Source organism: Notothenia rossii, assembly GCF_949606895.1.
Source record: "Notothenia rossii genome assembly, chromosome: 10".
NCBI lineage: Eukaryota > Metazoa > Chordata > Actinopteri > Perciformes > Nototheniidae > Notothenia > Notothenia rossii.
In genome coordinates this window covers 16,607,426-16,621,821 of record NC_136908.1, presented here as the reverse complement: position 1 = coordinate 16,621,821, position 14,396 = coordinate 16,607,426, and the positions used below count along the sequence as shown (strand labels likewise).

Genomic DNA, 14,396 nt, shown 5'->3' with positions numbered 1-14,396 from the left:
GAGCCCCTCATCAAACCTGTCTCCGTTATACCAATGAAACTCACACCTAATAACTGAATGAAATGTAGAGCTCAGTTTGTGACATACTGTATAGGTAAAATATGCATGTACTGTAAATGTGATATTTGCATTTATATACATGGCATAAATCAAAGTCGGGCAAAGTGCAGGACAATTAGAGCAGGTATAAAATGAAGAAGTTTTCTGACCAACACTCAAAAGTATTGCTGAGAAACTCCAGAATAAATGGTTTGTCTGTGACAATAAAATATAGGTGGACATTTTGTGATGAGGAAAGATGCTTTTAACTAAATATCTGATGTAGTGAGCGTAGTGGGGGAATTGTAAAACAACGGGGGCTATCTCTTGAGAGTCATACACTTATACGAGTGGTCATAAGGACAAGGGCCATTTTATGAGATGCTCCCAATTGTGAAAAATGTATTCCTTGAAAATATTATCTTATTCCAAAACCACGTTACCATACAGATAGTAGTTTCATGAACAACAAGAACAACTAAACACCTTCCAAGACCTCAGCATTGGTTCCTTAAGTCTTGAAAGGTCACTGTAAACGGTTGTTAATAGTTTGTAGAAAGTTACATTGCGGCCACTTCCCTCAAAGTAGCAATTAACAACCTTTTACAGCCACCTTTTATGTCTGCATGGGTTTGAATGTGTAATACTCAGGAGGAGATTTTAGGTGGAGTATCCCTTTAATGGGCTTGTTAACGCTGGAGGGGCCACTCCTGTACTGCGCCTTCCTTTATTGTAGTTGGCCACTTTCTAAGAGAACAAAAAATGAGTCAGCTCACGATAATGTTTTAATGGGGTGGTAGTTTTGGGCGTGATACTAAACAAGAGAAAGATAACACACCTTATCCACAAAAGCATATCATCTAAGCCAGTTTGTGTATCTTCATCTCCAGAGCACAGAGGCAACAATGGACTTGTTTGTTGTGTAATTTGCTGCAAGTGAAAGATGTAATTAAAATCCTTAGCTGATACCAATACCATCAAATACTGTGTGAACATACACTGCAGTAAGTCCAATACAATTACAATAAAAACAGAGAAGGAAAGAAATATGTACCATTTCATTTTTAGTTATTGTTAAGATTAGTCAATATAGAATTACGAATGTCATTTATTTTCTGTGGTCAAAACAACACATTACCACGTGACCAGAGGCAGGTCTGAATGTTAAGCTGTTGTCCGGAATCCTGTCCCGAAAATTACACTAAGCCTGAGATTTGATCAATTATAGCATTATTAAACATTTAATTGTGATAACTGAAATAAAATATTTTTGTGAATAAACATAGAAAATCCTGCAAACGCTGGGTCGCAAATGAAACAACTGTACAGATCGGCAACATCACGTTATCTAATTAAAACCTTTACACCTTTAACTGAAACCATCCATCGCTGACACGTAGCCCGGTGTCTGGTACAGATTAAAGTGAAGGGAAATACACGTTAGTCTTTGCTGACATATCACATCCACACAGAGCATTGCACACTATTATTATTACTGCTGTTTGTTAACGTCTATAACTTACTGGAGGCTAAACCAACCCCAAACTACCCTGTCCAAAACTACACCATTTCCCATCCGGCCAGCCTATCGAAGAATAAAGCCCCTGGAAAGAAAGGCCTTAGAAAGACACTGGATGTAACATCTGTACCTTGGGTCTGATTTCCTCTTTAACAGCCTCTCACACCACACAGTCCCTTGATAGAAGCCATATTGAGTGTGGGCAGGCTCATCATGCTAACCTCAGGGAGGACGCTCAGTTCCATCAGGGGATTGGTCTCACCATCAGCTGAATCATTTTGGAGCAGCAGGACCCCATGCTGCACGGATGAATCAGCCCTGTCGGCCACTTCCATTTCCAGTGTTATGCTGACCCCAGGAAGACAATCCAAATGTTTTTCTTCTCCTCTCCTCTCCACTGGAGGATGGCTGAGCTGTGATGCTGTGAGAGGCTCTCAATGAGTGGTGATATTTCTTTGCAGCACCTGCTTAAAAAGCACATAGTATGGTACAAAATAACACATTGTAACTGCCCTTAACTCCCTCTTTCAGAGTTTTGTTAAGGCTTTGTGTTTGTGTTTCCTGCACTGAAATGTGCATGTATGTGCAATGCATTGTGCATGAACACCTTATTAGGATGATGGCATTCAACATTATAGGAATTGTTCTGTATTACAGCAGCTTTTTGATTTGTGGGTTGAAAACTCAATACAGGGCTGCACATCCAGCTAAGTATCACACTTACAGTATGACGCAACCGTCATTAAATTGGTCACTCTTTCTTTGCTATACAGAGCTCAGTTTGGAGTCCAAGCCCAATGACTGCACCCAAGACACTGACACAATTACATTGAATTACATTGTAAAATATCAAACATTATGTCAGTTTGTTTCTATGCTAATTCATATATTTGGTAAAGTATTAAACACTCCTGTGCATGTACATAATGAGAGTTAAATAGTTCCCCCTGTACCATTACATGTGCATCTGTAATAGTATCCTTAAACCAGAATGAAATAGACCACTTTGCCAATACCCAACATGAGATTCAATGCCAATCTTTTTCGAAATTACTTATTGGTACACTACTTATTTCATTGAGAGCATATTCAAGTTTACACTTACAACAAATAAAGTCTCAGTAAATTGGAAAGTAAGGGTGTGGAGTTAAGGATGTAGTGCGTCAAATAACATGTTTTGTTTCATTTTAATTTTCTAAATGTTTTCCCACCTCAGTACCCGTCATATCTCTCTTGTTGAACAGGGTTAAACAGGTTAAAAGGGCTATGCATAATTTTCCAGTAAAAATGTATTACTTTCATACTCGATGGGCTAATACTGGAGATATTGAAAGCCTACTGTCTGTCTCAACGTCATGGAGAACATCCACATCCCCCTCCTGTTCAATCACTGGCTTCATCCACCTCATAATATGTTTCTAATAGAAAATATGTTTTGTAAGACACCTTAGTTGTTATCCTCCATATCTTCCTGACTGTATTGCAAATTCAGCTGCAATGCCAAAGCTCTTTTCCTTGACATGTTTTCATCTAGGTTTTTTTTCGAACCCTGCAGGGGTACAAAACAAACCAAAAGAAAGACCTTAGACACATAATGCCTCCATTTTCTGTGGTGATAATGCACAATTCCCTCGAAATTGTAACCATGGGTTTTTGGCTCATTCCTTCCATTGATCGTGATGGTTGTGGTCGTGATGCTGGCAACAATCTCTTAGCTGCACCACCACAGGGAATAGTCATCCTTTTCTCAGCCTAAACTCTTTGGCTTGTGTGTCCAACTCAGCTTGCAGATAAAGCACTTGGCAAGAATTGAACATGAAAGTGAATCCTGCCTCTGGAAGGCTTAGTAAAGGGTTGCAGTCTGGGTGATAGTTGTTTAGCTGGCCTTTCCAATCCCTTTATTTCTCTCTGCAATCAAATAACTTCTGATGAATACAATGAAGTGTCACTTAACAATTGTGTTGATTGATATTGTAATGATTATGGCATTTATTTAATCAAGGAATATTTTAACTATGTAAAACGATTTATCAATGCTTCAATCAAATCAAATCAAGTTTTATTTATATAGCACATTTATAAACGATTTTTGGTCAAACCAAAGTGCTGTGCATATAATAAAAATAGCATACAGTAGACACACTTTACAGCTAATACAACAGATTGTTCAGAATATCAGTATGAGAAAAACGACACCCTCTATCTTTATGGATCCTCAATACTTTTGCTGTAGCAATGTAAATTCCGCCTCTGTTAGTTTGAATAAAATTATTCTGGTTCTGATTCCAAATCCTGTATTAGAGCCTATCTCCGGGTAATGCTAAAAGGGATTACCCAATTCGGTGCATGTCCTTCCTATGCACTGAACAATAGGCCATTTGATACCAAAAGTCCCTCTGCAGCCTCTGTTCTTGAATTAACCCTAAAGTCTGCTTCACACTGGACAAGGAGGTGTCATGCTATGTCAGTCATAAGATAAGATAAGGTGACATGAGATAAGATAAGAAGTACTTTATTGATCCCAATTTGGGAAATGTTTGCGTTCAATCATTGAGAGAGCTCTGGTCTGGCTGTTCACACCATAACATTTATCAGATCATTTCAATCATATATATGTTATCAGTATATAGTATTATATATATTGAGTGTTGTCTTGCATTTTTTGCTTTCGGCACAAGTAGAACAAATACCAGACATGGCCAACGAAAGGACACGGGCAGCGGTCCTTAGAAAATCACTGCACTTCTGCTTACAGTGAGACCACGGGGTCACTTTGCCCGAGACAGAGTGCAGCCAATCTCCTTTGACCTTGGTCTCCTAAACGCAGACAGTACAGCTTTATCAGCTGCCATCCCAGCAGACAACAATGGACATATTGCTCTGAAAGAGACAGAGGTATTCAATTATAAATCCCATTGGTGTATTCCTTAAACATCTACTAAAATGTTGCCCCGCCATTTTCCAGATAGTTAAATATTCATATCATCGTTATTGCATTCTTGAAGTTAAAGTGGATGTTAAGCCATTAGGGATGTAAGGTTCATAGTGAGTGATAAAAATAATATTACATTACCTTGGCTAGCAGAGGTATGAGTCTGTTATATGATTACAAAAATAAAATCTAATGTGGATTAAGTTCGGTGTGTCCTGGTGAGTCAGTGTAAGGTACTGAACACGTGAAGGAAATGTCCAAATTTGAGCCCAAACCGACTACTTTGGTATTTTCAGTCTTCCTGACGCTAGATACCTCCACATGACTAATAAAATCAATATGCCCAATCATAGTTAAAACAAAAATGAAAGAAGATGTTTAGAAAAAAACACAGGCATAAAAAAGTGGTTGAAGGAACCTCTTTGTTTAGGTAAGCGCCCGTCTACAGGACAGGCGTCTGCCAGCGAGCCACACTGACCAACTGGAAAAAATCAGCAAGCTGCCTCCAGACAAACTGGTGTGGAAAGAGAAAAAAAAAGTTACAGAATGTTAGAAACTAAACGCAGCATGATAGACAGTCAGACAGTCAGAAACACTGATCTAGAAAACAAACACTGAAGCACTAAAACCAAAAAGCCTAATTTATTACATATTAAATGTATTAAATGCTTGAGAGGGGTTTATTATTTAAAATAGAGAAGGTCATACCAGGTCATTAAACACCTATTATTAACAGTTTCAGTCTGTCTGTCAGTCAGTCAAGCTATGTGTCTATGCCCTCCATTTAAATGATGGAGAATCAAAGAAAAGATATAAAGGGACATTAAGCATTACATTTCAAAGGGCGGTCACACTGGGCCATTAAACACAGGGGAACAAACTTGAAGTCTGTCCCAGTGTCACTGTAGTTGTATTTGAGTTTTACTGGTCTTCTGTGGACACTGGACAGGATCATCATTTTACAAATTCTAACAGAAAAACATGGTATGACTTTGATATTTTACTGTCTTTCATATTTTATGAAACTGACTGGGCAGTCTGGACTTCCAGCAGATTTGATAGGTAAGATAAAAGCAGAATGTATAGGTAAAGAGTCTGCACTAGATTCTTCTTAAAAATATTGTATTTTTCAGATTACTGAATAACTTCAATCAACAAAGAAACTTTTGCATACTTCTTGTATTTTGTACATCTAGGTTGTTTTTGTAAAAACTGTTTCAAGTCATTACTCAGTTTGGGGGTTTGTGTACAAACTGGAGAAACATAGAGTATTTATTGCTTACGAAATAACGAAAGGCAATTCTCTATACTGCATGTGCTGACTCAAAAGCTCTTCTCACAGGGATTATGCATATTGCTGATTACTGGGATATGCTTTGCTGTTGTGTACACACTTATTCATCGTCCTCTTTGTACTGCCTGATTGAGATCAGCTACCTCCAATGCTTTGCAATAAAGATGAAAACTGCATTGATCTATCGCTGCAAAGGACTCCAAAGCAGAGTCAAAGGATTTCCTTTCATGTGCAAAATATACTGAGTATATTTTCCATGGCTGCTGTGAATGCTGAATATCATTGTGCTACATCAATGAGAGATTGTATCCATTTCCTTCTCAGACTTTTAGTTCATGTGATCTTGTGTCAAGCTTGAACATGTTCATCTTCACTTTACAGCCCTAGATTAGTTACATCACTAGTGTAGTATGATTATTCATTTAATTTACCTTTATTCCATTTGCAATATTGTGTTTGTTTTACTTTTGAAGGAAATGCTTGATTATGCAACAGTAAAAATGTATTAGCCAATTATGAATCCAACTAGTTTATTACTGACACACAGACAGAAGCGGTCATAACAATATTTGAACAACAATTGAAACACAGTGGTTGCCGTGACAACACAAACGTTTTGTCAGTGTAATCACAGCTATAGATGTTTAATCACAGGCAAGATTGCTTCACATATTGTATATTATGCTACATGCTTCCTGTTATTGGGTGCAGGAAACAAAAGATGAATATTTTTGATACCAACAGGATATTATTAGTTGTAAATAGGAAGAGGAAACTATGGGATAGGGTTAAACAATCTCTTTCTTCAAGAAATGGACGAAGAAAATAATAGGGAAAGGCAAGAAAATGGAACATTTGAAACATAGATCAATGGGAGGTTTATGTGCAATACTTGCGGTAGGTGGCAGGTGTATTATTTCTTCAATGTGGCTTCCTCTCTGTGTTCTGTCCAAAGCCTTCACCACTCAGGAGGAGGTGGATCCAGCAGGGTGTATGCCTGGAGGCTGCACTATTGCCTTTAGCAAACATTTTTTACCTTCGGCTTTTGAAGGGAGAAGGATCGGTTTGGAGACTCACCCAACAGCCAGGTTTTCCAAGCTAACGAGGGCATTTTCATTATTGATGTCACACTTTATGTTTTATTATTTATGGCACTCACCCTGAATGCAGAATACTTCTTTTGTTTTATACTTACTATGCTGTTTGTCATTAAACTTGACATAATTCTTAAATGATTGCACACAGTTCATGTATAAACTTTGTACGTAATGTTAATAATGTATTTATGTCTTTTTGCAGAACTTCAACACAAACATTATTCTAGATTCAGCCACTAGCCTTTAGTTTCTGGACAAGACTAATATTACATCTGGAATAATGTACGTTAAGGAAAATAAAAGTTAAGATCTATTTAGTAACATTTCAGCTGCCACTAGTAAAATGATCATTTTATAAAACCATGAATAATTATGATTTGATCATGCTCGCACAGTTTTATTTGCCCTCTGGTTAAATAGGTAGTGATAACAGATAAGAGTTACAAATGTATTTGCACCGCTGACCCTGTAGAGGAAATACCCCCTCCAATTTGTGTTAACACATCCAAACAAATCAAATTGTCAGAATTTTTCATGTAAGTTCCAAATGTCAACATACTATGAGAGCGTAGCTTGAGTTTCAATGAGTTTTGAGGAAGTTAAAGATTCATTTACATTTTAAACGTTTATAGAGGCTATAGTTAGATATTTACGAATGGTTTATTTTAAAGAGTTTATTAACTGACTTCAATTATACAAGTACAACTAAGCAAGAGCTTATTACAATAAGGTGTATAAAAACTGTCAATGCTTCATTAAATGTGTATTTAATTACTCACCTAAAGGGTGTTAGTATTATAAATACAGTCTGTAGTTTATTTGGTTTAGTTCTAACTCCATAAATATAATATTACAGTGTGTCACTTTAACGATGAGTGTTCTTGATTTTAGTGTAGAAGTTGAATTTGGTCTAATATAAACTCTGTAAATGTGTGTAAATGTGTGCAACTGTGGTGTGTGTGTGACTGTGTGACATTAATCTTTTGATGTGGTTAAGTATGTGTAAATAAATGAGAATAAGGTGTGTGTGTGTCACTTGAAAATACAATGTTTATGATATTCTATCAGAAGCTTATTTTGTTACATAGTTTAAAAAGTAATACAATACATGTCACTTTCATATTGAGAATTCAAGTGCGTAATTCATATGTTTTGCTATTATTATTTTTGGTGTGTAAATAAAATGTTAGTAAAGTGAGTCAGCATTCTTTATTTTGGATGAGTCATTGATTTTGTTTAATAACTTTTAAAAGAAGTAATACAGAGTATAACTTTAAGTGAGTGTTCTTGATTTGAGTGAGTAGCTAATGGACCTATGTTTTAGTATTAACTATTTAAAACAACATTGGAGTGTGCCAGCGTTTTTGCTTTTAGCGTAAGTTGATTTGGTTTAGATTTAAATGTGTAAATAAGTGAGATAACAGTGTGTGTCACTTTAAGAGTCAGTCTTCGGGTGGCTTCTTGATATTAATAGAGCTGCTGTGTCTTCCTCCTCTGACGTAATGCCTACAGCGTACAGAGAGACAGGCAGAGAGGTCCTGTCACAGCAAAGCGATAACACTAGTCTGAACAAAAAATAACAGATAACGAGCTGCTCTGCTTTGGTTTGCTGTGGCCAGCAAATCGTGGCTCTGCGCGGCTAAATAACATACTATAACATCGGAATATTGCACTACCAGAGCCAACCTCACTACTAAGCAGTCGGTATCAGCTTAGTTGAATGTGTTGCCGTGAAGCCTTAACTATCTCTCTTTCCCTCTCAGACCAAAGAAAAAAGAGAGAGCCAAGACACTGTCACCCCGTCCGACATCATCAACAAACAAAAAGCCCACAAAGAGACGAAGCAGCCAGCCAAGCAGCCAGCCACCATCTTAACAGGCTGCTGAAAGAGACACACACTGAGAGAAAAGAGGCTAATGCTTATTTTTGATCAACAGGTAAGCAGCACTAAAAGAAACACTACCAACACAAATGCACACCATGCACACAGCCCTCTCTACTAGTTGGTGCAGTGGCATTGTGAACGGCAACAAAAAAATGCATCGGCGATGCACGGTACGAGTTGTTGATGGCGAAATGCATGCTGTCGGACAAGTGGGAAGATGAAATGTGTTCGTTTTAAAAGGAAGCCGGGAAATCAATGGTGCGTTTAGGAGACAAAATATTGCTCTGTGGGTCGTTAGTAGTTTTACGACGGACAGCAGTCGGTTTGCGTCTTATGTAACTAACGGCCTGAGCAGCGTCGGTAAGGAAAGAGGGATCTGCTGAATGAGAGAGAGGAAAAGAGCAGCACCGCTTTGAATTCACATGGCAATTTACATTTAGGTTAGGACACCCAAACGCTACACAAATACAAATTGGGGGGCTACTGGGGACGGCTACTGCTTTGAGTTTGAAGCCAACACCAAGGAGTCGTGGAGTGACTTAGTCGCCTCAAGTAGGTTTGTGTTTTTCTAAGTTTTGTTTCTTGTTTTTGACATTTATTTACGCTAAGTGGCATCCCGACTTGAGTTGCTTCAAGCCGGTAACTTGCATTGATTCTGTCCCTTCAAAGTAGCTCTCGTGTAACTTCTGTGTGTTACTTTTTGTTGTTTTCATTGATCACTTTTTCATTACTTTTGTGCCTGCAAACTTGATACTCAAGTTCAGATTTCTTGGTTCTCCTCTTATGACGCACGTCGTAGATAAAGAGTGAAAGAGGTTTATGCTGAAAGTTGAATGAGTTAGATGCTTGTAGTTTACTAGGTTAAAAGTGGAAAAGAAGTGACACTAGATCAAAGACATTGTGTTTGTCAAGTGGTTTACAGCCGGTATGGCGCTGTTTTTGCACCTCTTTCATTGTTAGGAAGTCCGAGAGCGCATGGTGGATGTGGATTGTCGTAAAACATCCCCAAACATCCTCTCTTATCAAGTTTAGTACTTATTAGCTGATATATCACGCATTTATTTATTTATTTGTTGTCTAACTTTTCATGGGTGATGCCGGGAAGCCTGAGTTGCATTTCCACTCAACTTTGTAAAAGTCCCCCCCCCTGTTGTAAGAAACTGTGATGTTCCTTTGAGATAAGGGAGCTGGGTAGGCATGACAACTCTGTGGGGAGAGCAGAGTATGTGAAGCCAGTACAATGAGGCACACACTGCAAGGAAGCTTTTTACATAGTCCTTCACAGTTCTCCAATTCTGGCCCCTAAAGAACTGCTTGTGTGTGGACCGACTTTTATTCAACAGATAACCTTAGTATTTTTTTTTTTTTAAAGCAGAGCGGGCATGTGGGACTTTACTCTGACCCCACACTTGTTTTACTGTTGTTTGAGAAGCTGAAAGTTTGTATATTATAAAGTGATTTAATTAGTTCATGTGTTGAGTGGATACACATGTAAAGTTGCAGAACTTTTGCTGGCTTTTTTCCTATAGTACTTTAAAATAAGAAGCATGTATCTTCATCTTAACCTTCACGGCATTTCAATGTCAAGCAGATGTTTAGATAAAATACTATACTGACTTTTAAAAAGTAAAGACTAAGTTTGACTTTCGTGATCTTAAATACTCACAACGTTTTGGTATGCAATATTGTCTATTACATTTAAAAGATATTCTCTGACAACTTTTGAAAGTGTTGTTCTCGGACACAGTAAAGGTTAGACATACATTGTTAAAACTGTAGAGTTACTTGAGGAAAAATACTAATGAACAAAAGTAATGAATGTACTTTTAAAGTTGTAGTTTGTTTTGCAATTTCCGAAGCAACATACTAAGACAAATCAAAGTCTGAGACTATAAAAGCTGAGTAATTGCTCTTTTTGAGCACTTCACTTTTACATTCAGCAGTGTATGCCAAACATATTTTCTTTTTAACATGTAGCATTATGACATGTTTGTGTTTTTCTTTTATTACTTTTTACTAAACAAAAGTCACAGAATTGTTTTCAAAGTTGAGTCAAAGTTTAATAGTACAAGCTCTTAATATTACTGTCCCACGTAAAGTTCAGTAAATGTCATTTCATTTAATACAGCTCCATGCGTAACCTTTTAAAACAAATTCCTACAAATGTAATAACGTTTTTCTGTATGCCTTTTGCTTTTTTAATTGACATGGATTTGATTTATTAGTTGGCAATGGCAACTCAAAGTAAATCAGGATCAAGGGCTTTGACAGAAATGAACTTTTAATATATTTGGGACTATTTTTCAGACTTTTCTTTGCTGTCCTGTCTTGTCCATTTTGCCCGTTTATATTTTTCCCTTGGATAAACCAGCCTTGTGTATGGTTGCTCTTAACATTGACAAGTCGCATGTTCAGTTCATTCAGTCTTTTATGCGCAGACATGTATTTATTATGTGCCATTGTTAAACTTTTACAAACATTTAACATGTTTTTTCTCAGTAAAAATCTGATCCATCCATGTATCAATCTATCTCTATTACTTTAAAGTTTTTTACTCTTTCCAGACATTGGATATTATTGTAACGTACGTACGGCCTTGTTCGTAGCTGCTATTAAACGTCAAAACAGTTGACGACTTCCTAAAGAGAACCTCTGCTTGTAAAACTCTTTCCCGTATGTGTGTGTGAGAGCGAGTGTGGGAGAGCGCAGCACTTTTTCGTGTGTGTCTGTATGGGTGTATGTGCCGAGGAGACAGCCATGGCTTACTCATATGGCTGCAATATGTGAAGTCTCTGCGGTGGAACTAGGAAGAGAGAAAGTTTTGAGAGAGGGAGAACACATGGAGCGAGGGAAGTCAGAAATGTCCTGTTCAACTAGCTGGAATGTATCTCCTGTGTTTTATTGATGGTTTGATGTTCTGTAAGACATGAGGAACAACTGTAGTGATTTTGTGGGCTGCCATGCATTTTGTCTTTGGTCGTTTCACAGCAGTACTGTGTACATGCGAGAACGGTCGGTTTGAGAGTGTAAAAAGACGTTTTAACTAAGTCCAAACGGCTTTTCTTTGGGAGAATTGAAAGGATTTCATTGGTGGACGCGAGGCTGTTTTAACTGCATCAAAGTATCGTGGTCATAAAGGAGTTTGGAAAGAAATAGACAAGTTTGTTTCATTCAAACTACATCTTGCTTTTTGTTTTATATACCTTTTGGAAAGATGGTAAATTAGTATCTCTTTAGGAAAAAGTTATCTGTGGTTATTTTATACTTTTATACACATTGAAACCATAAACATGGGAGCCAGAGTTTTTTTATGTAAAGATAGGAAATCAGACAAACTATTGCAAATACTGGGTCACCTTCAGAAGTTGTAGAAACCTGAATGAACTGAATATTACACAATACAATAACCTTACTAACACTACATACAAACCGATTTTTCAACTTTAAAAAAGTTAACAGTACTGATAAAAGTTTGTTAAACTTATGCCCAACTTTTATGGTGCCTCCTTTACATGATACTGTAAGAGTTTTGGGTTAGGTTAGGTATTTTTTTATGCCTGATGAAATGTGTCTTTATTAAGGAGACATTTAAGGAGAATGAATTCCTGCTAAACCTCCGTCCCTTGGTCGCTGCTGTCTCCTTTAAGTCGGGACTGATGCGTGTTCTCACTCAAAACGCTGTGTCCTGCTTCAGCTTGTTTTAATACTCATAACTTTCATCGTGGCTTACTATTGCTGGTTCTGTAAACTGTGATGGCCTTTTATCATGCTAGCAAGTATTCCTTTGAACAGACCAAACCCTACCGTTTGAGTATGTGAAAGTAAAAAAGGGTTTGTCTCTCTTGCTTGAGGAGATACCAGAAATTAAATGTAGGTAAATATTTAGGAATTCTAGAAGTTAACTGCTAGATGTGACTGAAGTGGCGCCAGTAGAAGTTGTTTAAAACTTTGATTTTACCGTTGTATTTCAGTTTTACCTCTGGCTTTTTTCTTTTTGTGTATTTTGATTTGTCAGAAGATTGTTTAAAAAGCTTTGCTCAAATTATATAGCACAAGTGTCTCCAGCTGACATCACCTAACATTTCCATACCTCGCTATAAAGCTCATGTCAGTATAAAATCTGTGCTTTTCACAATAAAGCAGATCCTCTTTTTAAACCCAAGTAATTCAGAAGGCATAGGATGTTTTTTCTTTGAAGTTTTTAAACGTTTTTTTCATTATTTGCATTCACAACTCCCTTTTATTTCAAATTTCTGCACCCATTTATTTATGAACATGGACTGTCTTAACTTACTGTTTCCAATAAGCAGAAAACCGATAGCATCTATTAGAGCAATCAGCCATTATTCATCTCAACCCTGCCTGCATTTCAGATAAAGGAACACATCCATTTGTCACGGATAGTTTATTTCAAGAAAAAAAAGAACTTTTTGCAAAGCTTCTGGCTCATAGCTCAGCAGCTCGCACTTATAGTGTTTTTTATTTCTCTCGTATCTCAAGGACACACTTATTTTGAACTTATTTGACTGTCTGGGCACATTGTTCTGTTTCTTTTATTGCTTTCTTCTAGATACTTGTAACGTGGGGGATGCAGGGATTTAAGCGTATTCTCTTGTTGCAGTTACTGGAAGTCACTCTGGAAAAAAGACTGTCTGCTAAATGCCCCAAATGTCATCCCCACTCTCTGTCTGTGGTTAATGCAGCCTTGTTTAGGCTTGAGTTAGTCTCTAATGTCTTTGGTCTTATTTTAGACTTTTAAGTCTGTCTTTTAGACGGCCTGCTTCAGATAACGAGCACATGGTCTTGGTTTAGGGTGAAATGATTCTCTTTCACCCCCCACCCCCCATTTTGTACTTTTTTTTTTAAAACAGACAAATCCTAAATATGGTACGATTTTTCATCCAAGAGAGTAAATAATCCTTCTGTCACGATACAGTGGAGGCTGATAAAGTGGTGGTTTAGCAGATTAAGGCAAGAGTAGAAGGTGATGAGACTATGTTACCCAAAGGTTGTTCAAACCACACAACCCCTCCTTGCACATTGTAACCTACTCTACGAGGATTAGTTCAATTGTATTTTGTGGTATGAGAACATCTTGTAAACCTTTCTTTACAACACATCTTTGCCTCCTGAGATAGTTATTGAAAACTCAGTTGTGTGAGAAACCTGCTGGCTTTTTATGAGTTGCGAGTTCTGACTGCTTTGACTCAGCAGTGTACTCGGCACTCTCATGCTTCCTGTGCACCCACACGTTCATTTATCAATCACTGTTCATATGAGTTTTGACCTTATGTAAGACACAGTGGGTGATTTGTTTCATGGCTGTGTTCAATTAACTTTGAAATAAATCAAGATTTAATTGAAAATGAATCAAAGCTCATTTGCTCAACTGGAGCAAATCAACTGAAGTTTCCAATAAGTAATATGTTCTTGTGTGGTTTTTGTTTATTTTCACATTTACTAAAGAGCTGTAGTTTCTGTCTATGATCCATATGTTGGACACATTTGTGCTTTAATCATAAAGCCATAAGTTACACGTTTTCCACAAGTCCTAAACGCCGTGTGCATTTATGTTTCTGCACTTCTGCATTGTCCACCTTTCTCAAAGCTACATTGTTGGCGGGGTTTGG

General features: G+C 37.4%; 1 protein-coding gene across 3 annotated transcripts in view; it reads left to right on the top strand.

Annotated features, from left to right (window-relative positions):
* Positions 1-8,402: 8,402 nt before the first annotated feature.
* The window catches only part of trps1 (trichorhinophalangeal syndrome I), a 107,926-nt gene continuing 101,932 nt past the window's right edge, over positions 8,403-14,396 (top strand). The window contains exon 1 of one of the 3 annotated variants that reach the window (XM_079655324.1): positions 8,403-8,818. The gene's annotated coding sequence lies outside the window, so the exon portion shown is untranslated. Of the gene's footprint in view, positions 8,819-9,051; positions 9,323-14,396 lie in introns of those variants that run through there. The other 2 variants (XM_079655326.1, XM_079655325.1) reach the window with 2 other exon arrangements.